Consider the following 25931-nt stretch of genomic DNA (forward strand, 5'->3'; position numbering starts at 1 on the left):
CAATTCAGACCCCGTGATGGTCAGAATCAATGGAATTGGGGAACGTATTCCTTGTGGGTCCAAGTGTGCTCCGATCTCTTGTGGCTTTGTCCATTGCATTGTCTCATTGCCTTCTGAATTACCAACTTCCCACTTTCCCCCTAAACCATGTCTCCAATCTTCTCCCATAGTGTTTGCAACTTATTCTCTCTTTTGCTATGGAGTTTGCTTTGTAGGCTCCAGTTCATCTCTGCCATGTTGAAGTTGATGTGGTAATCTTCCTGTTGTGTTCCTTGATAAAGACAAGTCTGGAGTTCCCAGACACTACTACCATCTCACTGTCCTGAAAAAGCCCCACAGTATCTTACCCAGCCATAAGCAAGAATGGATTCTTGCCATTTGCCTCATGTGGCAGAATTGTGGAGAGCATTAGCCTACGTCACATCTATCAGCCCCAGAAAGAAAAATGACATACAATTTCACTCTCTCATGACTGTCAAGAGACATTAAAAAGCAAGGGGAAAAGGGACAAACAATACGACACTAACCAGGCACACAAAATGTGGTGTTTGTTGAGGTCAGGTTTGAGAGAATATGTGTTTATCAAAGAGGACAAAAGATGACATTCTTTGTAGGAAATGTGGCTGAAAGAGAGGGAATGTGAGTTTTCAAGGCATGTCAAATTGAATTGCTATCCATTAAATACCGAATTCCTATCTCCATCAATTTAATTAAAATTGTTATTTCAAACACTTTCAGACAGCACACACACCCACCCACCCACCCACACACACACACACACACACACACACAAACACACACACACACACACACACACACACAGATAAGACACACAAAGATGTGGAGGAGGTGCAGAATAGCACTAATGAAGCAAACCCAAAAGAAAAGCACTTAGAGAAAAGGATAATTTCCAAAACACATATTCACTCCAAAGATTAGGTCAGGAAACCTACAAAATCTCAGCTTTGTAGTAGTGACTAAAGCATTTGAAGCAGTAATCAATCCCCTGTCAAACACAAATGGTGAGGTGCAAAACATTTCCTGTTCAACTCTTCTAGACATTTAGGAAAGGCAAGGCAATTTTCTTCTCATCGATTCCACAAACAGAGTAGGTGGATAAACTCTAATTTACTAGTATAAAGTCCCAATTCAAATAATGACATTTTAGGAAATAAATTATATTCCATTTCAATAATTAAACATAATAAAAATATAATTCTTTTCTTTTCTCTGTTTGTCTTCACCTGCATTTGAAAGGGCCAGCTTGTTTTTGTTTTATTATTTTGTACTGTTGAGGAAGCCAGCCTGTCATCCATCATCCATTTTTGACAGAGTATTCACTGATGCTTTAGTTCCATATATGACCTAGAACTCCTCCTAAGATATGCCAGAACTCTTCAACACCCATTAGACAGTTCCCTCATTCTCTGCATGTCTCTTTTTTTCTTTGACTCTCAGCTTGATTCCTCAGAGTTCTGAGTTACTCCTGGTTTGTCTCCTTGTCTGACTTATCCCCCTTCAGATTTTCCTTCTTTCTACTAATGTCCGTGGTGTTCCTCCTAGGGCACATATGAGAGAAGCCATAGGATATTTCCCTTTGTCTCCTTGCCCTTTTCATTTCACAAAACCAGTTCTGTGGCATTAATGTCAGTGCAAGAACCAAGAGTTCATCCTCCCTAATGGTTGAGGAATACTCTGTTTCTAATATGGACAACACCTTCTTTATCCACTAGTCTTTGCAAGGACATTGCAGCTCAATCCTCAGTTCTGTTCAAGTGAGCCTTGCAACCATCGATATAGGCCATTAATTTAACTTTGATTAAAGAGACTTGGTCAACAGGGTTATACCCAATAACACAGAAGGTAGAGATAAATAATGGTAACAAGGAGTCCTGTCCATTTCTCCTCCTTAAGGATTAGCTATTATGTATAATGTCACTCTGCATCCAAAGGATGACACACCTCAGAAAGACAGGATGATATACAAGAGGCCTTGTTGTTTCTGATATCTCTAGAAATTTCAGAAGAAATAGGAAAACTTTGCCATCTCTGGAGAAAGGTTGGCCTAAAAGATCATTTTCCTGCACCACGCTTCTAGGTATTTAGTGAAGGCATTGTGATGTCCTCTCATCAAATCCAAAGATGGAAGAAGAGTTAAACTCTAATTCACAAGGACAAAGACCCAATTCAAAGATGGACATTTTAGGAAACCCACCCATGTCATTTCAATAAGGAAAGATAATAAACAATATAATTCTTTCCTGTTCTCCCTGTGACTTCCTTTGGTTTTGAGAGGGCCACATTGTTTTCTTCTGAATTTATGTTGTTGTTCTGCTGTTCTGTTGGGAAAGCCTGCCTATCGTCCATCATCTGTTTTTGACAGAGTATTCACGGATGCTTTAGTTGCATGGACGTACTAGTGCTATTCCTAATATATGCCACAACTCCTGATGACCCATTAAGCAGTTCTCTTTTCTGTAACCCTCAGCTGGATTCTCAGAGTCCTGAGTCAGTCCTTGTGGGTCTCAATCATTGACTTCTTGCCCTTCAGTATTCCCTTCCTTTACTAGGGCCAAGGTATTCCTCCGGAGGCACATATTGTGGGAAGACATATGACATTTCCCTTTGTCTGCTTGCCTTTTCCATTTCCCAACAGCAGGGTATGGAGCATTCATGTCAAGGCAAGGTGCATGGGTTCATTCACTAGACGGCAGAGGAATACTGTGGTTCTGAAAAGGACCCAAACTTTCTGATCCACTAGTCCGTGCAAGGGCATTGCGGCTTACTCCAGAGGTCTGCTCGAATGAGCCTTGCAAGCCTTCGGTATAGGACGTCCCTTTCCTTCTGATTAAAGAGTCTTGGTCCACATGTGTATACCCGTTACCACAAAAAGTACAGTTAACTAAAAATGACAACGGATTCGATCCAGGCCTCTTCATTGAGAGTTAGCTCTGATGCAGAATGTCACTCTCCTCGAAGACTTTGCAAAGGTGTTTAAGGGAAAGCCAGGTAGAGAGAGGCCTCATCTCTTAGAAACGTGTTTCAGAACACTAGGAGACGAGGCCACAGACAGCACCATATTGCGATGCCCTCACCTTTTACCTCGGAAAGGGACTTTCCGTACCTTAGTCATCAATGACCCATAGACAAAAGACGCTGACAAATTATGCTCTGACCCACAGGACGACAAACCCCACGGAGAGCTGCTCATAAATGCGAATCCTCACCTTTTCTTGAGATATCTAGAAATTGTAGTGGAAAAGGACACCTTGCTGTCTGCGGGGATATATTGGCCTAAAGGAAGGTATACTGAAGGTCATTTTCCTTCCTCTATGTCTCCAGAAAGGGGAAGTTGAACATTAACACACAAGACATCCTGAGTTCTTGATCAGGTTCAGAGGGCTCTTGTTCTGTCCTTCCCGGGGCTTCCTACTTAAAGCCATAGGACACCAAGGTCATGGGAGAGGGACAGCTGCTTAAGTGAAGCCAGCATCTGTGATGTCACAAAGCTTTGAGGTCATAGCAACCACTCCTCATCAACCCAGGCCTGATCACTACACTTGACTGGAGTAGTCATGCGTGGGCCAAGATGACCCCAAGCCATCCCAAACCGCTGGAGCTGCCTGGGTCTCTCACCAAGGCAGTTTTCGAAGTGAGTCACCTTTACCATGGCCCAATTCGTAGTGTTTGGTCGTGAGTGTCAGCACCAGCCCTCTGGACCTCAGATAGGGGCAAGGAACCCTCACTCCATCTTAGCCACGACAGGCCAAGAAACTAACAGATCGCAAGCACAGCCTCAGGGGAGGAAATCCGAGCCCTGCACAAGTGTAATGCCCTACCAACCAAACACGGAAAAGGGCCACACAAGGGAAGCTCAAAGTGAATCCCCACAACCGTGCCAAAGACATGTCTGGAGTCCTCCACTGCCAGGACACGAGTACCTCGAGCGTCTCCAGAAACGGTGCCAAAAAGGCCTCCCAATCTTCCAAAAAGACCATGCATCCAAGGCAGACTATCCACCCTAGAACCTTAGGTCCAGGACGGACTCATGTTCTTGGAGTCCACAGGAGCCAACGGAGAGCATGTTGGAAGAGACCCATAGCCCAAGTGAAGCCATCTGTAAGATTTCCGGACCCGTTTCAGGAAGACAACATGTATGTCCAAAAGGACGAATTGAAAAGGATTCGAATGTGGAAGAACCTTGAGCACTCCCTCAGGGTGGAGCAGCTACCCTCTGTGGAACTGCATGGAGGTGTGGCAGCACAAGCCAGCCTTCACCCTCTCATGACCATCCCCCAAATGGTTACATGCGGTAAGAAAACAGTGCCTCTTGAAATAAATGGGCATGTTCAAATGGAGCCCCGAGAGGATGCACAATGTGTTAACAAGAGGTCAGTACAGCGCGACAGACAGCGGATGCTGCAGGTTGGTGATTAGATCCAGGAAGGCAAAGAAAAGGAGAATGAAAAAGGGAGCTCCGAGTGAAGGTCGGGCATTTTAGGATGGTGGGAGGTTCTCTGTACCTGGCTGCCCTCCATAGGAACCTAGGTCCAAATTCCATAAAACATCCTTTGGGCCCAGTCAAATATGGTGCACTGTTTTTGTCTTTGTCATCTTATAGAACGGGCACATGCATGTATTGGACAGAGAGGCAGAGAGATCCCAATCAGGGGGTTGAGCTGGAGAGGGAGAAGCTTACTTGCCCCTGAGCAGAAAACCTGAGAACAGAGTCAATGCCAAGACCCTGGAATCATGAGTTGATCTGAAGGCCGCCTCTGAACTGATGGAGACAACCCGGGACCCAACTTTTGACATCTGAATGCCTCCAGGTTCTAGATAGAACCGCTGTTCTGTCATTGTTCAGAAATGCAGGGGCTAAGGATTTTGGCTTGGGCTGGTGTAGCTTGAGCTTCTGGCCTGCTTTGAGAGCTGGTATAGCTTTTCCTCTTGAAGTCAGTGATTGGGCTATGGACAAACTATTCTCCGAAGCCTATTTGCCTAAACTGAATAGCTCCATGCCTAGAGCTCCCAGGGGGAATGGCACTATGTCTTTAGGTGCTCCTCTTCTGTGAAAGGTGTTGAGAGTCCTCTGTGCCTCTGATTCTGCTCCCAGGTGAGGGTCCTTTTCAGCACTGAGTTCTCCAATCTAGGATCAGCACTCTTATCTTTCTCTCACTCTTACTTCGCCTACAAGAGGCAACTCTTTCATTTCCTTGGAGAATCCCTAAGCTCTCTATCATGTTCCATCATTCTGCCCTTGCCCTTAGAACTTGCCTCCTTATTTTCTAGGCTTGTTGTTCCCTGTCCCTAATTGGATCCTCCACTTCTGCCATGTTCCCGGACTTTGCATCCAGACTCCTGCCAATCTCCTCTTCAGGAGTTCTTTAGGTGATTTTATCTTTATCAGTTTTATTTCTGTGGTTCGAGACTCTCTGATATTTCCTATGTTTTCTGATGTACAGCGAGTATCCAGGGTGCTGCTTTCAATCCCGCATTGGGCTTGTTCTATGTAATGGTTTCACTCTGATTGCCTAGACGTGATCATTCCTTCTTCCTTTAGCTGGGCATCAATTGTTTCTTCCTTGTTTGCGTTGGATCTAGGTTTCTTTCACCTCTCTGTATTCATTAAACTCATTCTGTTTTCCAACCAGAGTGTAATTTCTATAGGAATGGAGGATACGTGAGTGACCCAGGGCTGGCCCTTAAGATTTGTTGAGTGCGTGCGTGTGTGTGTTTTTTTGAGTGTGTATGTGGCATGCATGCCATCGCCATCTGCTGTTCGTGTTGTGACTGACCCTGTCCTGGAGGCAAGTTATTTGTAGTAGCTCTCCTTTCGGACTGTTTGATGTTTTTAGAGTTTGGGCTGAATATGCTGAGGTATACGTTGGTGGGCTCTGGTGTGCCTGGGAAAGGAGAAACTCCGCCAACTCAAGAGAACACAGGCCTGCAGAATGCTTTGTTCAGAAGTGAACAAGTGGTCAAAGCTTTCTTCTCGTCACCTATGGGAGAGTCTGTTCTCCTTGGAGTTAGCAACTTTGACTCAGGAAAGCAGTCCTTTAAGCGTTCCACTGATGGGATTTTATGTTGGCTGGCTAGGCAGCCTATGTCCTCAACTACCTGTCTGGCCAGTAGCTCTGTCTTGATGCTGCTGTTGCGAGAGCCCAAAATTTTTTATGTCCACATTGAGTCATCTCCATGAACACTGCCTTTCACGGAATCACTCCCACGCCTCACCATCTTCCCACTGCGTCTCTTGGTATTGTGTCTCTCTGATCATTGTCTCCAGGCTCTGTGCTCCTGGTCGCTTGTTGGTGTCATATGCAGGAAAATATGGTGTTCTTTCAAGTCAATGTCTACCAAGCCTGCTGACATGAAAACTTCAGCCCTCAACATTTGTGTTGTCAAGTAGTCGTGCCCTTCAGACCCTCGCATGTCACAGTCAATGGCACTGGAAAACAGGTTCCCTGTGGGTTCCCTGTGTGCCCTGCTCTCCTGTGCCTTGGACCTCTTCATGTGCTCCAGCCCTCTGATCCACAAAACAACCAAATCTCCCCTGAGCCATGACTCCAACCTTCTCCCATCATCTCTGCAACTTCCGTTCTCTTTCGCTATGGAGTTTACCTTGTAGGTTTCAGGTCATTTTCCACACCACTGCACTTGTTGTGTTCATCTTCCTGTTGCCTTCATGGCTGAAGAAGCATGAGGTTAAGAGTCACTACTACCATCTCACTGTCTTCCATGACACCACAATTCGTACTGAGATATAAGCAAGAAGGAATTTTTCCACTTGTCTCTTATGGTAGTCTTGCAGAGAGCATTGGGCTTTTTCACCTCTATCATGCTCGGGAAGACAACAAACAGACGATTTCATGAACTCATGACAGTCATGAAACATATGAAAGAGAAAGAGTATTGGGACAAACAGTATGACTCTAATGAGGAATTCAAATGGTGGTGTTTGTTGGAAGGCAGTTTTGTGAGAACACGAGTTTCTTGAAGAGGACAAGAGATGACATTCCTTGCAGGAGACCTCCTGGAACAGAATGAATGTGAGTTTTCAAGGCATGTCAAATTGATTTGCTACCCACAAGAGAACGAATTCCATTCTCTCATATTTAATATAATTGTAATGTGAAACACACACACACCACACAACATTAACACATGCACACAAAATGAACACACACAAGATAAGACATGCATAAGAAGGAGAGAAAGAGAGGAATTGTACCAATGAAGCAACACCAAGAAAATACCATATAGGTGAAAGGCAAATAAAATCCAAGTAGAAGCCAATCGAAATGAGAAAGTGAACTATAACCTATCAATAATACATTCAGTACTCAGGACTAAAGTCTCCTGTCAATAGAAACAGTTGGTTAGAGTGGTTGAAATTCCAAAACAAAACAAAACAACAAAAATGTTGGAAAACATTCATAAAAAAACAGCAAATATTAAACAAACTAATACTTCTGATGCCCATAGGAGATTTCCTTCGACTATAAAGATACTCATAGCTTGCAAGTGAAGAAATCGGGGAGACATAGGTTATGCTATTCCCAAGGAAAAGAGAGCCAAAGTGTTTGTGCCTAAGTCAGCGAGAGTGATTTTATGCCTTCGAGAGACAAAAGCTAAGAGGAAGGTGTTTTGTCTTGATGGAGCATCAAAACAACAGAAACCTAGTAGAATTGCCAACATATACACCACGAACAACGGTGAATCTAAACGTTGAAGCCTATGAACACACAGGAACGGAGATGACGACTTTTATCCAATACTGTTGGCAACTATGAGATCCACATTAAGCACAGGACAGATCATCTGGATGGGAAGGTGCTAAGGAATAACAGATGTTCTCATGGGCTCTCGAGAGCACCTGAATTTGGGGATCCATGAGAAAGATTGCGTCTCTGAGGACAATATGATATGTTCATCCCAGCAGCAGACATAACTTTGTCCATCTTAGGTCTTGAGCTCGAGGACAAATCCAGTCAAAATTCATGGAAGAGAAGTCAAAACCTATACAGTGCACTTATGATCACGAAGGTATGAAACCAAAAGATATCACTTTCAAATTGGAAATACAGCCAGACACTAAAAGTTGGAAAACACAACACACTCACGAACTAGCAATGAATGCATGAAAGAAAATCCAAAGGAAAGCAGAAAGACCCATGAACGAAGGAAATCTAAGAAACGTAGAGGATGATGCCAAAACATTTTATGGGAAAACTACATAGAGATAAATGCATGCATTGCCAAAATTTAAAAACACCGAAAAAGAAAGCCACCTAAAAGGATGACTGAAAGAACAAGATGAAGAAAAACCGAGCTCCAAACTTAACACAAAAATTGAAATCATACATGTGATTATCAAAATTAAGGAAATACAAACATACCAATAGGAAAAAAATCAGGAGATCTCACACTTGAGTTTTTGACAACACGAACAACCTGCAGAAGCCATTATTGGGATAAAACAGGGAGACAAGCACACAGCTGCAAATTTGAAACCACAGGACAACTCGTAACAATGAAAAAAGAATAACCGAAGAGGCACATCCACACATTTATGCTAGCAAATCCAAGAACTGAGAGAAAAGGATAAATTCGCAGACACATAGAAACTTCCAAGATTAGATCAGGAAACCTACAAAATCTCAGCTCTCTAGTAGAGACGGAAGCATTTGAAGCAGTAATACAACCCCTGCCAACACAGAGTAGGCCAAGTCAAGTCATTCTCCTGGGCCATTCTTCTTGGTATTTAGTGAAGGCATTGTGATGTCCACTCATCAAATCCAGAGATGGAAGAAGCGGGTAAACTCTAATTCACAAGGCTAAAGACCCAATTCAGAGAAGGACATTTTAGGAAACCCACCCATGTCATTTCAATAAGGAACGATAATAAACAATATAATTCTTTCCTGTTTATCCTGTGACTTCCTTTGGTTTTAAGAGGGCCACATTGTTTTCCTCTGAATTGATGTTGATGTTGTAAGTGTTCTGTTGAGAAAGCCTGCCTATCATCCATCATCTGTTTTTGACAGAGTATTCACGGATGCTTTAGTTCCATGGACGTACGGGTGCTCCTCCTAATATATGCCACAACGTCTGACCACCCATTAAGCAGTTCTCTTTTCTGTAACCCTCTGCTTGTTCCTCAGAGTCCTAAGTCACTCCTGATGGTTCTGCTTCTCTGACTTCTTGCCCTTCAGTATTGCCTTCCTTTACTAAGGGCCAAGGTATTCGTCCCGAGGCACATATTCTGGGAAGCCATATATATTTCTCTTTGTCTGCTTGCCTATTCCATTTCCCATCAGCAGTGCATGGGGCATTCATGTCAAGGCTGTCCAGGCGTTCATCTCATCGTCGGCAGAGGAATACTGTGTTGCTGAAATGGACCCAAACTTCCTGATCCACCAGTCCGTGCAAGGGTATTGCGACTCACTCCAAAGGACTGCTCGATTGGGCCTTGCAAGCCGTCGTTATAGGCCGTCCCTTTCCTTCTGACTCAAGAGACTTGGTCAACATGTCTATACGCGTTACCACAACAAGTACAGTTACCTAATAATGACAACGAATTCGATCGAGGCCTCTTCATTGAGAGTTAGTTCTGATGAAGAATGTCACTCTCCTCGAAGACTTTGCAAATGTGTTTAAGGGAAAGCCAGCTAGACAGAGGCCTCATCCCTTAGCTCGTGTTTCAGAACACTAAGATACGAGGCCACAGACGGAACCATATTGCGATGCTCTAACCTTTTACCTCGGAAAAGGACTTTCCGTAACTTACTCATCACTGACCTATAGGCAATAGACACTGACAAGGTATGCTCTCCCCCACAAACCCCACGGAGAGCTGCTCATACCCGCGAGGCCACACCTTTTAGTGAGATATCTAGAAATTGTAGTAGAAAAGGACACCTTGCCGTCCCGGCGATATATTGGCCTTAAGGTAGGTATACTGAATGCCATTTTTCTTCCTCTATGTCTCCAGAAAGGGGAAGTTGGACATTAACCCACAAGAAATCCTGAGTTCTCGATCAGGTTCAGTGGGCTCTTGTTCTGTCCTTCCCGGGGCTTCCTACTAAAAGCCATAGGACACCAAGGTAATGGGAGAGGGACAGCTGCTTAGGTGAAGCCAGCATGTGTGATGTCACAAAGCTTTGAGGTCATAGCAACCACTCCTCATAAACCCATGCCTGATCACTACACTTGGTTGGAGTATTCATGGGTGTGCCAGTAGGACCCCAAGACATCCCAAACCGCTGGAGCCGCGTGGGTCTCTCACCAAGGCAGTTTGCGAAGCGAGTTGGTGTCACCTTCTCCATGGCCCAATTCGTAGTGTTTGGTCGTGAGTGTCAGCACCAGCTTTCTGGACCTCAGAGAAAGGTAAGGAACCCTCACTCCATCTTAGCCACGACAGGCCAAGAAACTAACAGACCGCAAACAAAGCCTCAGGGGAGGATATCTGAGCCCTGCACAAGTGTAAGGCCCTACCAACCAAACACGGAGCATCTGAAAAGGAAAAGGGCCACCCAAGGGAAGCAAAAAATGAATCCCCACAACCAAAGACATGTCTGGAGTCCTCCACATCAAGGACACGGGTACATCAAGCATCTCCAGAAACGGTGCCAACAAGGCCTCACAATCTTCCATAAAGACCATTCATCCAAGGCAGACTCTACAGCCTTGAACCTTAGGTCCAGGATGGACTCATTTTCTGGAGTCCACAGGAGCCAACGGAGAGCATGTTGGAAGAGACCCATAGCCTAAGTGAGGCCATCTGAAAGACTTCCGGACCCGTATCAGGAAGACAACATGTATGTCCAAAAGGAGGCATTGAAGAGGATTCGAATGTGGAAGAACCTTGAGCAATCCCTCAGGGTGGAGCAGCTACCCTCTGTGGAACTGCATGGAGATGTGGCAGCACAAGCCAGCCTTCATTCTCTCATGACTATCCCCCAAATGGTTACATGCAATAAGATAACAGTGCCTCTTGCGGAAGATGTGCATGTTCGAATGGAGCCCCGAAGAGATGCAGAATGTGTTACCAAGGGGTCAGTACAGCGCGACAGATAGCGGATGCTTAAGGTTGGTGAGGAGATCCAGAGGCAAAGAACAGGAAAATGAACATGGGAGCTTCGGGCGAATGTCGGGCATTTTAGGATGGTGGGAGGTTCTCTGTACCTGGGTGCCCTCCATAGGAACCTAGGTCCAAATTCCCTAAAACATCCTTTGGCCCCAGTCAATTATTGTGCACTGTTTTTGTCTTTGTTATCTTATCCAACGTGCAAATGCACGTATAGGACAGAGAGGCAGAGAGATCCCAATCAGGGGGTGGAGCTGGAGAGAGAGAAGTTTACTTGCCCCTGAACAGAGAACCTGAGAACAGAGTCAATGCCAAGAACCTGGAATCATGAGTTGATCTGAAGACCGCCTCTGAACTGATGGAGACATCCCGGGACCCAACCTTTGATTTCTGAATACCTCCTGGTTCTAGATAGAACCGCTGTTCTGTCATTGTTCAGAACTGCAGGGAATAAGGGTTTTGGCTTGGGCTGGTGTTGCTTGAGCTATCCGGCCTGCTTTGAGAGCTGGTATAGCTTTTCCTCTTGAAGTCAGTGATTGGGCTATGGACAAACTATTCTCCGATGTCTATTTGCCTAAATTGAATACTTCCATGCCTAGATTTCCCAGGGGGAATGGCACTATGTCTTTATGTGCTCCGCTTCTTTGGAAGGTGTTTGGAGTCCTCTGTGCCTCTGATTCTGGACCACATTCTCTGCTCCCAGGTTAGGGTCCTTTTCAGCCCCGAGTTCTCCAATCTAGGATCAGCTCTCTTATCTTTCTCTCACTCTTACGTTGCCTACAAGAGGCACCACTTTCATTTCCTTGGTGATTCCCTAAGCTCACTATCACGTTTCATCATTCTGCCTTCGCTCTTAGAATTTGCCTCCTTATTTTCTAGGCTTGTTTCCTGGTCCTAATTGGATACTCCACCTCTGCCATGTTCCTCGACTTTGCATCCAGTCTCCTGCCAATCTTCTCTTCAGGAGTTTTTTAGGTGATTTTATCTTTATCAGTTTTATATCTGTGGTTCTAGAATCTGATATCTCCTTTGTTTTTTGATGTACAGCGAAATTCCAGGCCGCTGCTTTCAATCCCGCAACGGGCGTATTCTACGTAGTGGTTTCACTCTGATGGCCTAGCCGTGATCATTCCTTCTTCCTTTACCTGGGCATCAATTGATTCTTCCATCTTTGCTTTGGATCTAGGTTTCTGTTACCTCTCTGTATTCGTGAAACTCATTCTGATTTCTAACCTGAGGGTAATTTCTATAGGAGGAAATGATCCGTGAGTGACCCAGGGCATGGCCCTTAATTTTGTTGAGTGCGTGCGTGTGTGTGTGTTTTTGAGTGTGTATGTGGCATACATGCCATCTGCCTTTGGAGTTGTGACTGACCCTGTCCTGGAGGCAAGTCATTTGTAGTAGCTCTCCTTTCGGGCCGTTTGATATTTTTAGGGTCCGGGCTGAATATGCTGAGGTATACCTTGGTGCGCTTTGGTGTGCCTGTGAAAGGAGAAACTCCACCAACTCAACAGAAGGCAGTCCTGCAGAATGATGTGTTCAGAAGAGAACATGTGGTCAAAGCTTTCTTCTCGTCACCTATGGGAGAGTCTGTTATCCTTGGACTTAGCATCTTCGACTGAGTAAAGAAGTCCTCCAAGTGTCCATTGATGGGATATCATGGTGGTTGTTAGGCAGCCTATGTCCTCACCTAGTGTCTGGCCATAGCTCTGTCTTGATGCTGCTTTTTCCAGAGCCCAAAATTAATGAGGTATTTAGTGAAGGCATTGTGATGTCCACTCATCAAAACCAGAGATGGAAGAAGCGGGTAAACTCTAATTCACAAGGATAAAGACCCAATTCAAAGAGGGCATTTTAGGAAACCCACCCATGTCATTTTAATAAGGAACAATAATGAACAATATAATTCTTTCCTGTTTTGCCTGTGACTATCTTTGGTTTTAAGAGGGCCACATTGTTTTCCTCTGAATTGATGTTGTTGTTGTAGCTGTTCTGTTGAGAAAGCCAGCCTATCATCCATCATCGGTTTTTGACAAAGTATTCACGGATGCTTTAGTTGCATGGACGTACTGGTGCCCCTCCTAATATATGCCACAACTCTTGACCAGCCATTAAGCAGATCTCTTTTCGGGAACCCTCAGCTTGATTCTCAGAGTCGTGAGTCACTGCTGATGAGTATCCTTCTCTGACTTCTTGCCATTCAGTATTGCCTTCCTTTACTAAGGGCCAAGGTATTCCTCCCGAGGCACATATTCTGGGAAGCCATATGGTATTTCCCTTTGCCTGCTGGCCTTTTCCATTTCCCAACAGCAGGGCATGGGACATTCATGTCATGGCAAGTCCAGGGGTTCATCACATCGGCGGCAGAGGAATACTGTGTTGCTGAAATGGACCCAAACTTCCTGATCCACCAGTCTGTGCAAGGGCATTGCGGCTCACTCCAAAGGTCTGCTCGATTTGGCCTTGCAAGCCGTCGGTATAGGCCGTCCCTTTCCTTCTGACTCAAGAGACTTGGTCAACATGTCTATACCTATTACCACAACAAGTACAGTTAACATATAATGACAACGGATTCGATCCAGGCCTTTTCATTGAGAGTTAGCTCTGATTCAGAATGTCACTCTCCTCGAAGACTTTGCAAAGGTGTTTAAGGGAAAGCTAGATAGATAGAGGCCACATCCCTTAGCCGCGTGTTTCAGAACACTCGGAGGCGAGGCCACGGACAGAACCATATTGCGATGCACTCACCTTTTACCTCGGAAAGGGACTTTCCTTACCTTAGTCATCACTGACCCATAGGCAATAGACACGGACAAGGTACGCTCTCCCCCACAAACCCCATGGAGAGCTGCTCATACCCGCGAGGCCACACCTTGTCTGGAGATAACTAGAAATTGTAGTGAAAAGGACACCTTGCCGTCTCCGGGGATATGTTGGCCTAAAGGAAGGTATACTGAATGTCATTTTCCTTCCTCTATGTCTCCAGAAAGGGGAGGTAGGACATTAACCCACAAGACATCCTGAGTTCTTGATCAGGTTCAGAGGGCTCTTGTTATGTCCTTCCCGGGGCTTCCTACTTAAAGCCATAGGACACCAAGGTCATGGGAGAGGGACAGCTGCTTCAGTGAAGCCAGCCTCTGTGATGTCACAAAGCTTTGAGGCCATAGCAACCACTCCTCATCAACCCATGCCTGATAACTACACTTGACTGGAGTAGTCATGGATGGTCCAAGAGGAACCCAAGCCATCTTAAACCGCTGGAGCCGCCTGGGCCTCTCACCAAGGCAGTTTGCAAAGCGAGTCGGTGTCACCTTCTCCATGGCCCAATTCGTAGTGTTTGGTCGTGAGTGTCAGCACCAGCCCTCTGGACCTCAGAGAAAGGCAAGAAACTCTCACTCCATCTTAGCCACGACAGGCCAAGAAACTAACAGACCGCAATCAAAGCGTCAGGGGAGGAAATCCGAGACCTGCACAAGTGTAAGCCCCCCCCCCCCCAAAAACGGAGCATCTGAACAGGAAAAGGAGCACCCAAGGGAAGCTCAAAGTGAGTCCCCACAACCGTGCCAATCACATGTCTGGACTCCTCCACAGCCAGGACAGGAGTACCTCGAGCGTCTCTAGAAACGGTGCCAACAAGGCCTCCAAATCTTCCAAAAGGACCATGCATGCAAGGCAGACTCTACACCCTAGAACTATAAATCCCGGACGGACTCAAGTTCTTGGAGTCCACAGGAGCCAACGGAGAGCATGTTGGCAGAGACCCATAGCCCAAGTGAAGCCATCTGAAAGACTTCAGGACCCGTTTCAAGAAGACAACATGTATGTCCAAAAGGACGCATTGAAGAGGTTTCGAATGTGGAAGAACCTTGAGCACTCCCTCAGGGTGGAGCAGCTACCCTCTGTGGAACTGCATGGAGGTGTGGCAGCACAAGCCAGCCTTCACCCTCTCAAGACCATACCCCAAATGGTTACATGCGATAAGAAAACTGTGCCTCTTGTGGAAGATGAGTATGTTTGAATGGATCACCGAGACGATGCACAATGTGTTAACAAGGGGTCATTACAGTGCGACAGAGAGCACATGCTGTAGGTTGGTGATTAGATCCAGAAAGGCAAAGAACAGGAGAATGAAAAAGGGAGCTCCGAGCGAAGGTCGGGCCTTTTACGATGGTGAGAGGTTCTCTGAACCTGGATGCCCTCCATAGGAACCTAGGTCCAAATTCCATAAAACATCCTTTGGCCCCAGTCAAATATTGTGCACTGTTTTTGTCTTTGTTATCTTATCTAACGGGCACATGCAAGTATTGGACAGAGAGGCAGAGAGATCCCAATCAGGGGGTGGCTCTGGAGAGGGAGAAGCTTACTTGTCCGTGAGCATAGAACCTGAGAAAAGAGTCAATGCCAAGACCCTGGAATCATGAGTTGATCTGAAGGCCGCCTCGGAATTGATGGAGACAACCCGGGACCCAACCTTTGACTTCTGAATTCCTCCTGGTTCTAGATAGAACTGCTGTTCTGTCATTGTTCAGAAATGCAAGGGCTAAGGATTTTGGCTTGGGCTGGTGTTGCTTGAGCTATCCGGCCTCCTTCAAGAGCTGGTATAGCTTTTTGTCTTGAAGTCAGTGATTGGGCTATGGACAAACTATTCTCTGAGGTCTACTTGCCAAAACTGAATACCTCCATGCCTAGATTTCCCAGGGGGAATGGCACTATGTATTTATGTGCTCTGCTTCTGTGGAAGGTTGGTTTTCTGTGCCTCTGATTCTTGACCAATTTCTCTGCTCCCAGGTGAGGCTCCTTTTCAGACCCGAGTTCTCCAATCTAGGATCAGCTCTCTTATCTTTCTCTCACTATTACTTCACCTACAAGAGGCACCTCTTTCATTTCCTTGGAGATTCCCTAAGCTCACTATCATGTTCCATCATTCTGCCTTCACTCTTAGGATTTGCGTCCTTATTTTCTAGGCTTGTTCTTCGTGGTTCCTAAATGGATACTCCACTTCTCCCATGTTCCCGGACTTTGCATCCAGTCTCCTGCCAATCTCCTCTTCAGGAGTTCTTTAGGTGATTTTATCTTTATCAGTTTTATATCTGTGGTTCGAGAATCCCTGATATCTCCTATGTTTTCTGATGTACAGCGAGTATCCAGGCCGCTGCTTTCAATCCTGCATCGGGCGTGTTCTATGTAGTGGTTTCACTCTGATGGCCTTGCCGTGATCATTCCTCCTTACTTTACCTAGGCATCAATTGATTCTTCCATCTTTGCTTTGGATCTAGGTTTCTGTCACCTCCCTGTAATCGTTATACTCATTCTGTTTTCTAACCTGAGGTTAATTTCTATAGGAGGAAAGGATTCGTCAGTGACCCAGGTTCGGCCCTTAAGATTTGTTGAGTGCGTGCGTGTGTGTGTGTTTTTGAGTGTGTATGTGACATGCATGCCATCTGCTGTTGGTGTTGTGACTGACCCTGTCCTGGAGGCAAGTCATTTCTAGTAGCTCTCCTTTCAGGCCGATTGATGTTTTTAGGGTCTGGGCATTATATGCTGAGGTATACCTTGGTAGGTATACCTGTGAAAGGAGAAACTCCGCCAACTCAACAGAAGGCAGGCCTGCAGAATGCTTTGTTCAGAAGAGAACATGGGGTCAAAGCTTTCTTCTCGTCACCTATGGGAGAGTCTGTTCTCCTTGGACTTAACATTCGACTGAGGAAGGCAGTCATCCAAGTGTTCCACTGTTGGGATTTCATGTTGGCTGGCTAGGCAGCCTATGTCCTCACCTACCTGACTGGCCAGTAGCTCTGTCTTGATGCTGCTGTTGCCAGAGCCCAAAATTTATGATGTCCACATTGAGTCATCTCCACGAACACTGCCTTTCATGGAATCACTCCCAAACTCACCATCTTCGCACTGCGTCTCTTGGTATTGTGTCTCTCTGATCATTGTCTCCAGGCTGTATGTTCCTGTTCGCTTTTTGCTGTCATATGCAGGAAAAAGATGGTGTTCTTTCAAGTCAATGTTTGCCAAGCCTGATGACATGAAAACTTCAGCCCTCAACACTTGTGTTGTCAATAGTCGTGCCCTTCAGACCCTCGGTTTGTCACAGTCAACGGCACTGGGAAACAGGTTCCTTGTGGGTTTCCGGTGTGCCCTGCTCTTCTGTGCCTTGGTCCTCTTCATGGGCTCCAGCACTCTGATCCACCAACCAACCAAATCTCCCCTGAGCCATGTCTCCAACCTTCTGCCATCATCTCTGCAACTTCCGTTCTCTTTCACTCTGGAGTTAACCTTGTAGGTTTCAGGTCAATTTCCACCCCACTGCAGTTGTTGTGTTCATCTTCCTGTTGCCTTCCTGGCTGAATAGCATGAGGTTATTAGTCACTACTACCATCTCACTGTCTTCCATGTCACCACAATTTGTACTGAGACATAAGCAAGAAGGAATTCTTCCACTTGTCTCTTATAGCAGTCTTGTAGAGAGCATTGGGCTTTGTCACATATATCATGCTCGGGAAGTCTACAAACAGAAGATTTCACTAACTCATGACAGTCAAGAAACATACGAAAGAAAGAGTGTTTGGACCCACAGTATCACTCTAATGAGGAATTCAAAATGTGGTGTTTGTTGGAAGGCAGTTTTGTGAGAACACGAGTTCCTTGAAGTGGACAAGAGATGACATTCCTTGCAGGAGATTTCCTGAAACCGATGGAATGTGAGTTTTCAAGGCATGTCAAATTGAATTGCTACCCACAAGAGACCGAATTCCATTCTCTCGTATTTTAATAATAAGTGTTATGTGAAAGACACACACACCACACAACATTAACACATGCAAACGCACACACACATGAACACACACAAAGATAAGAGATGCAAAAGATGGGGAGAAAGCAATAAATCGTACCAATGAAGCAACCCCAAGAAAATACCATACAGTTGAAAGGCAAATAGAATCCAAGTGAGAAGCCAATCGAAATGAGAAAGTGAACTATTACTTATCAATAATACATTAAGTACTCAGGACTAAAGTCTCCCTTCAATACAAACATACGTTAGCAGTGGTTGATTCAAAAACAAAACAAAACGCAAAAAGGTAGAAAACATTCATAAAAATGCAGCAAATATTCAACAAGCTAATCCTACTGATGCCCATTGGAGATTTCCTTCGACTATAAAGATACTCATAGCTTGCAAGTGAAGAAATCGGGAAGACGTAGGTTATGCTATTTCCAAGGAGAAGAGAGCCAAAGTGTTTGTGCCTAAGTCAGCGAGAGTGATTTTATGCCTTCTAGAGACAAAAGCTAAGCGGAAGGAGTTTTGTCTTGATGGAGCATCAAAACAACAGAAACCTAGTAGAATTGCCAACATATACACCACGAACAACGGTTTATCTAAACGTTGGAAGCCTATGAACACACAGGAACGGAGACGACGAATTTATCCAATACTGTTGGCAACTATGATATCCACATTAAGCACAGGACAGATCATCTGGATGGGAAGTTGCTAAGGAATAACAGATGTCCACAAGGGCTCTCGAGACCACCTGAACTTTCGGGAACAGTGAGAAAGATTGCGTCTCTGAGGACAATATGATATGTTCGTCCCAGCAGCAGACATATCTTTGTCTATCTCAGGTCATGAGCTCGAGGCCAAATCCAGTCATAATTCATGGAAGAGAAGTCAAAACCTATACAGTGCATTTATGCTCACGAAGGTTTGAAACCAGGAACATATCACTTTCAAATTGGAAATAGAGCCAGACACTAAAAGGTGGAAAACACCACACACTCACGAACTAGCAATGAATGCAAGAAAGAAAATCCAAAGGAAAAGCAGAAAGAGCCATGAACGAAGGAATTCTAAGAAACTTAGAGGATGATGCCAAAACATTTTATGGGGAAACCATAAAGGGATAAATGAATGCATTGCCAAAATTTAAAAACACCGGGAAATGAAGCAACCTAAAACGATGACTGAAGGAACAAGATGAAGAAAAACCGATCTCCAAGGTAACAGAAAAATTGAAATCATACATGTGATTATCAAAATTAAGGAAATACAAACATACCAATAGGAAAAAAATCAGGAGATCTCACACTTGAGTTTTGACAACACGAACAACCTGCAGAAGCCATTATGGGATAAAACAGGGAGACAAGCACACAGCTGCATATATGAAACCACAGGACAACTCGTAACAATGAAAAAAGAATAACCAAAGAGGCACATCCACACATTTATGCTAGCAAATCCAAGAACTGAGAGAAAAGGATAAATTCGCAGACACATAGAAACTTCCAAGATTAGATCAGGAAACCTACAAAATCTCAGCTCTCTAGTAGAGACGGAAGCATTTGAAGCAGTAATACAACCCCTGCCAACACACATTAGGCCAAGTCAAGTCATTTTCCTGGGCCATTCTTCTAGGTATTTAGTGAAGGCATTGTGATGTCCACTCATCAAATCCAGAGATGGAAGAAGCGGGTAAACTCTAATTCACAAGGCTAAAGACCCAATTCAAAGAAGGACATTTTAGGAAACCCACCCATGTCATTTCAATAAGGAACGATAATAAACAATATAATTCTTTCCTGTTTTGCCTGTGACTTCCTTTGGTTTTAAGAGGGCCACATTGTTTTCCTCTGAATTGATGTTGATGTTGTAGCTGCTCTGTTGAGAAAGCCTGCCTATCATCCATCATCTGTTTTTGACAGAGTATTCACGGATGCTTTAGTTCCATGGACGTACGGGTGCTCCTCCTAATATATGCCACAACGCCTGACCACCCATTAAGCAGTTCTCTTTTCTGTAACCCTCTGGTGTTCCTCAGAGTCCTAAGTCACTCCTGATGGATCTGCTTCTCTGACTTCTTGCCCTTCAGTATTGCCTTCCTTTACTAAGGGCCAAGGTATTCGTCCCGAGGCACATATTCTGGGAAGCCATATATATTTCCCTTTGTCTGCTTGCCTATTCCATTTCCCATCAGCAGTGCATGGGGCATTCATGTCAAGGCAAGTCCAGGGGTTCATCTCATCGACGGCAGAGGAATACTGTGTTGCTGAAATGGACCCAAACTTCCTGATCCACTAGTCCGTGCAAGGGTATTGCGGCTCACTCCAAAGGACTGCTCGATTGGGCCTTGCAAGCCGTCGTTATAGGCCGTCCCTTTCCTTCTGACTCAAGAGACTTGGTCAACATGTCTATACGCGTTACTACAACAAGTACAGTTAACTAATAATGACAACGAATTCGATCGAGGCCTCTTCATTGAGAGTTAGTTCTGATGAAGAATGTCACTCTCCTCGAAGACTTTGCAAAGGTGTTTAAGGGAAAGCCAGCTAGACAGAGGCCTCATCCCTTAGCTGCGTGTTTCAGGACACTAGAAGACAAGGCCACAGACGGAACCATATTGCGATGCTCTAACCTTTTACCTCGGAAAAGGACTTTCCGTACCTTACTCATCACTGACACATAGGCAATAGACACTGACAAGGTACGCTCTCCCCCACAAACCCCATGGAGAGCTGCTCATACCCGCGAGGCCACACCTTTTTGTGAGATATCTAGAAATTGTAGTAGAAAAGGACACCTTGCCGTCCCGGTGATATATTGGCCTAAAGGAAGGTATACTGAATGTCATTTTCCTTCCTCTATGTCTCCAGAAAGGGGAGGTTGGACATTAACCCACAAGACATCCTGAGTTCTTGATCAGGTTCAGAGGGCTCTTGTTCTGTCCTTCCTGGGGCTTCCTACTTAAAGCCATAGGACACCAAGGTAATGGGAGAGGGACAGCTGCTTCAGTGAAGCCAGCATGTGTGATGTCACAAATCTTTGAGGTCATAGGAAACCACTCCTCATAAGCCCATGCCTGATCACTACACTTGGTTGGAGTGTTCATGGGTGTGCCAGTAGGACCCCAAGCCATCCCAAACCGCTGGAGCCGCGTGGGTCTCTCACCAAGGCAGTTTGCGAAGCGAGTTGGTGTCACCTTCTCCATTGCCCAATTCGTAGTGTTTGGTCGTGAGTGTCAGCACCAGCTTTCTGGACCTCAGAGAAAGGTAAGGAACCCTCACTCCATCTTAGCCACGACAGGCCAAGAAACTAACAGACTGCAAGCAAAGCCTCAGGGGAGGAAATACGAGCCCTGCACAAGTGTAAGGCCCTACCAACCAAACACGGAGCATCTGAACAGGAAAAGGGCCACCCAAGGGAAGCTCAAAATGAATCCCCACAAACAAAGACATGTCTGGAGTCCTCCACATCAAGGACACGAATACATCGAGCATCTCCAGAAACGGTGCCAACAAGGCCTCACAATCTTCCATAAAGACCATTCATCCAAGGCAGACTCTACAGCCTAGAACCTTAGGTCCAGGACGGACTCATGTTCTGGAGTCCACAGGAGCAAACTGAGAGCATGTTGGAAGAGACCCATAGCCCAAGTGAGGCCATCTGAAAGACTTCTGGACCCGTATCAGGAAGACAACATGTATGTCCAAAAGGACGCATTGAAAAGGATTCGAATGTGGAAGAACCTTGAGAACTCCCTCAGGGTGGAGCAGCTACCCTCTGTGGAACTGCATGGAGATGTGGCAGCACAAGCCAGCCTTCACCCTCTCATGACTATCCCCCAAATGGTTACATGCAATAAGAAAACTGTGCCTCTGCGGAAGATGGGCATGTTCGAATGGAGCCCGAGAGGATGCAGAATGTGTTACCAAGGGGTCAGTACAGCGCGACAGATAGCGGATGCTTAAGGTTGGTGAGGAGATCCAGAGGCAAAGAACAGGAAAATGAACATGGGAGCTTCGGGCGAATGTCGGGCATTTTAGGATGGTGGGAGGTTCTCTGTACCTGGGTGCCCTCCATAGGAACCTAGGTCCAAATTCCCTAAAACATCCTTTGGCCCCAGTCAATTATTGTGCACTGTTTTTGTCTTTGTTATCTTATCCAACGTGCACATGCACGTATAGGACAGAGAGGCAGAGAGATCCCAATCAGGGTGTGGAGCTGGGGAGGGAGAAGCTTACTTGCCCCTGAGCAGAGATCCTGAGAACAGAGTCAATGCCAAGAACCTGGAATCATGAGTTGATCTGAAGACCGCCTCTGAACTGATGGAGACAACCCGGCACTCAACCTTTGACTTCTGAATACCTCCTGGTTCTAGATAGAACCGCTGTTCTGTCATTGTTCAGAACTGCAGGGAATAAGGATTTTGGCTTGGGTTGGTGTTGCTTGAGCTATCCGGCCTGCTTTGAGAGCTGGTATAGCTTTTCCTCTTGAAGTCAGTGATTGGGCTATGGACAAACTATTCTCCGATGTCTATTTTCCTAAACTGAATACCTCCATGCCTAGAGTTCCCAGGGGGAATGGAACTATGTCTTTATGTGCTCCGCTTCTTTGGAAGGTGTTCGGAGTCCTCTGTACCTCTGATTCTGGACCACATTCTCTGCTCCCAGGGTCCTTTTCAGCCCCGAATTCTCCAATCTAGGATCAGCTCTCTTATCTTTCTCTCACTCTTATGTTGCCTACAAGAGGCACCACTTTCATTTCCTTGGAGATTCCCTAAGCTCACTATCACGTTTCATCATTCTGCCTTCGCTCTTAGAATTTGCCTCCTTATTTTCTAGGCTTGTTCTTCCCGGTCCTAATTGGATCCTCCACCTCTGCCATGTTCCTGGACTTTGCATCCAGTCTCCTGCCAATCTTCTCTTCAGGAGTTTTTTAGGTGATTCTATCTTTATCAGTTTTATATCTGTGGTTCGAGACTCTCTGATATCTCCTTTGTTTTCTGATGTACAGCGAAATTCCAGGCCGCTGATTTCAATCCCGCAACGGGCGTGTTCTACGTAGTGGTTTCACTCTGATAGCCTAGCCGTGATCATTCCTTCTTCCTTTACCTGGGCATCAATTGATTCTTCCATCTTTGCTTTGGATCTAGGTTTCTGTTACCTCTCTGTATTCGTGAAGCTCATTCTGATTTCTAACCTGAGGGTAATTTCTATAGGAGGAAAGGATCCGTGAGTGACCCAGGGCTGGCCCTTAAGATTTGTTGAGTGCGTGCGTGTGTGTGTGTCTTTGAGTGTGTATGTGGCATGCATGCCATCTGCCTTTGGAGTTGTGACTGACCCTGTCCTGGAGGCAAGTCATTTGTAGTAGCTCTCCTTTCGGGCCGTTTGATATTTTTAGGGTCCGGGCTGAATATGCTGAGGTATACCTTGGTGCGCTTTGGTGTGCCTGTGAAAGGAGAAACTCCACCAACTCAACAGAAGGCAGGCCTGAAGAATGATGTGTTCAGAAGAGAACATGTGGTCAAAGCTTTCTTCTCGTCACCTATGGGAGAGTCTGTTCTCCATGGACTTAGCATTTTCGACTGAGGAAAGAAGTCCTCCAAGTGTACACTGTTGGGATATCATGGTGGTTGTTAGTCAGCTTATGTCCTCACCTACTTTGTGGCCAGTAGCTCTGTCTTGATGCTGCTTTTTCCAGAGCCCAAAATTAATGATGTTCACATTGAGTCATCTCCACGAACACTAACTTTCATGGAATCACTCCAACAACTCACCATCTTCGCACTGCGTCTCTTGGTATTGTGTCTCTATGATCATTGTCTCTGGGCTGCGTGCTCCTGGTCACTTGTTGGTGTCATATGCAGGAAAAAGATGGTGTCTTTCTATTCAATGTCTGCCAAGCCTGCTGACATAATAATTTAAGCCCTCAACACTTGTGTTGTCAAGTAGTCGTTCCCTTCAAAGTCTCGGCGTGTCACAGTCAATGACTCTGTGAAAAAGGATAATGTGGGTTCTCGGTGTGCCCTTCTCCTCTATGCCTTGGTACACTTCATGGTCTCCAGCCCTCTAATCCACAAACCAACCAAATCTCCCCTGAGCCATGTCTCCAACCTTCTCCCATCATCTCTGCAACTTCCGTTCCTTTCGCTCTGGAGTTTACTTGTAGGTTCCAGGTCAATTTCCACTCCTCTGCAGTTGTTGTGTTCATCTTCCTGTTGCCTTCATTACTGAAGAAGCATGAGGTTATTAGTCACTACTACCATCTCACTGTCGTCCATGTCACCACAATTTGTACTGAGACATAAGCAAGAAGGAATTCTCCCAATTGTCTCTTATAGCAGTCTTGTAGAGAGCATTGGGCTTTGTCACATATATCATGCTCGGGAAGTCTACAAACAGAAGATTTCACTAACACATGACAGTCAAGAAACATACGAAAGAAAGAGTGTTTGGACCCACAGTATCACTCTAATGAGGAATTCAAAAGGTGGTGTTTGTTGGAAGGCAGTTTTGTGAGAACACGAGTTTCTTGAAGTGGACAAGAGATGACATTCCTTGCAGGATATTTCCTGAAACCGATGGAATGTGAGTTTTCAAGGCATGTCAAATTGAATTGCTACCCACAAGAGACCGAATTCCATTCTCTCGTATTTTAATAATAAGTGTTATGTGAAAGACACACACACCACACAACATTAACACATGCAAACGCACACACACATGAACACACACAAAGATAAGACATGCAAAAGATGGGGAGAAAGCGAGGAATCGTACCAATGAAGCAACCCCAAGAAAATACCATATAGGTGAAAGGCAAATAGAATCCAAGTGAGAAGCCAACCGAAATGAAAAAGTCAACTATAACCTATCAATAATACATTCAGTACTCAGGACTAAAGTGTCCCGTCAGTACAAACTGTTGGTAGGAGTGGTTGAAATTCCAAAGCAAAACAAAACGTAACAAAACAAAATTAGAAAACATTCATTAAAAAAACAGCAAATATTAAACAAGCTAATCCTTCTGATGCCCAAAGGAGGTTTCCTTCGACTATAAAGATACTCATAGCTTGCAAGTGAAGAAATCGAGAAGACGTAGGTTATGCTATTTCCAAGGAGAAGAGAGCCAAAGTGTTTGTGCCTAAGTCAGCGAGAGTGATTTTATGCCTTCTAGAGACAAAAGCTAAGTGGAAGGTGTTTTGTCTTGATGGAGCATCAAAACAGCAGAAACCTGGAAGAATGGCCAACATATACACCACGAACAACGGTGTATCTAAACGTTGAAGCCTAGGAACACACAGGAACGGAGATCACGACTTTTATCCAATACTGTTGGCAACTATGATATCCACGTTAAGCACAGGACAGATCATCTGGATGGGAAGATCCTAAGTATAACAGATGTTCTCATGGGCTCTCAAGACCACCTGAACTTTGGGGATCCATGAGAAAGGTTGCGTATCGGAGGACAAAATTATATGTTCGTCCCAGCAGCAGACCTAACTTTGTATATCCTCAGGTCAAGAGCTCGAGGCCAAATCCAGTCATAATTCATGGAAGAGAAGTCAAAACCTATACAGTGCACTTATGATCACGAAGGTATGAAACCAGGAACATATCACTTTCAAATTGGAAATAGAGCCAGACACTAAAAGTTGGAAAACACAACACACTCACGAAATAGCAATGAATGCAAGAAAGAAAATCCAAAGGAAAAGCAGAAAGAGCCATGAACAAAGGAATTCTAAAAAACTTAGAGGATGATGCCAAAACATTTTATGGGGAAACCATAAAGGGATAAATGCATGCATTTCCAAAATTTAAAAACACCGAAAAAGAAAGCCACCTAAAAGGATGACTGAAAGTACAAGATGAAGAAAAACCGAACTCCAAAGGTAACAGAAAAATTGAAATCATACATGTGAATATCAAAATTAAGGAAATACAAACAAACCAATAGGAAAAAAAATCAGGAGATCTCACACTTGAGTTTTGATATCATGAACAACCCACAGAAGCCATTATGGGATAAAACAGGGAGACAAGCACACAG

Source organism: Mustela nivalis (genome assembly GCF_964662115.1).
Source record: "Mustela nivalis genome assembly, chromosome: Y".
NCBI classification, from domain to species: Eukaryota; Metazoa; Chordata; class Mammalia; order Carnivora; family Mustelidae; genus Mustela; species Mustela nivalis.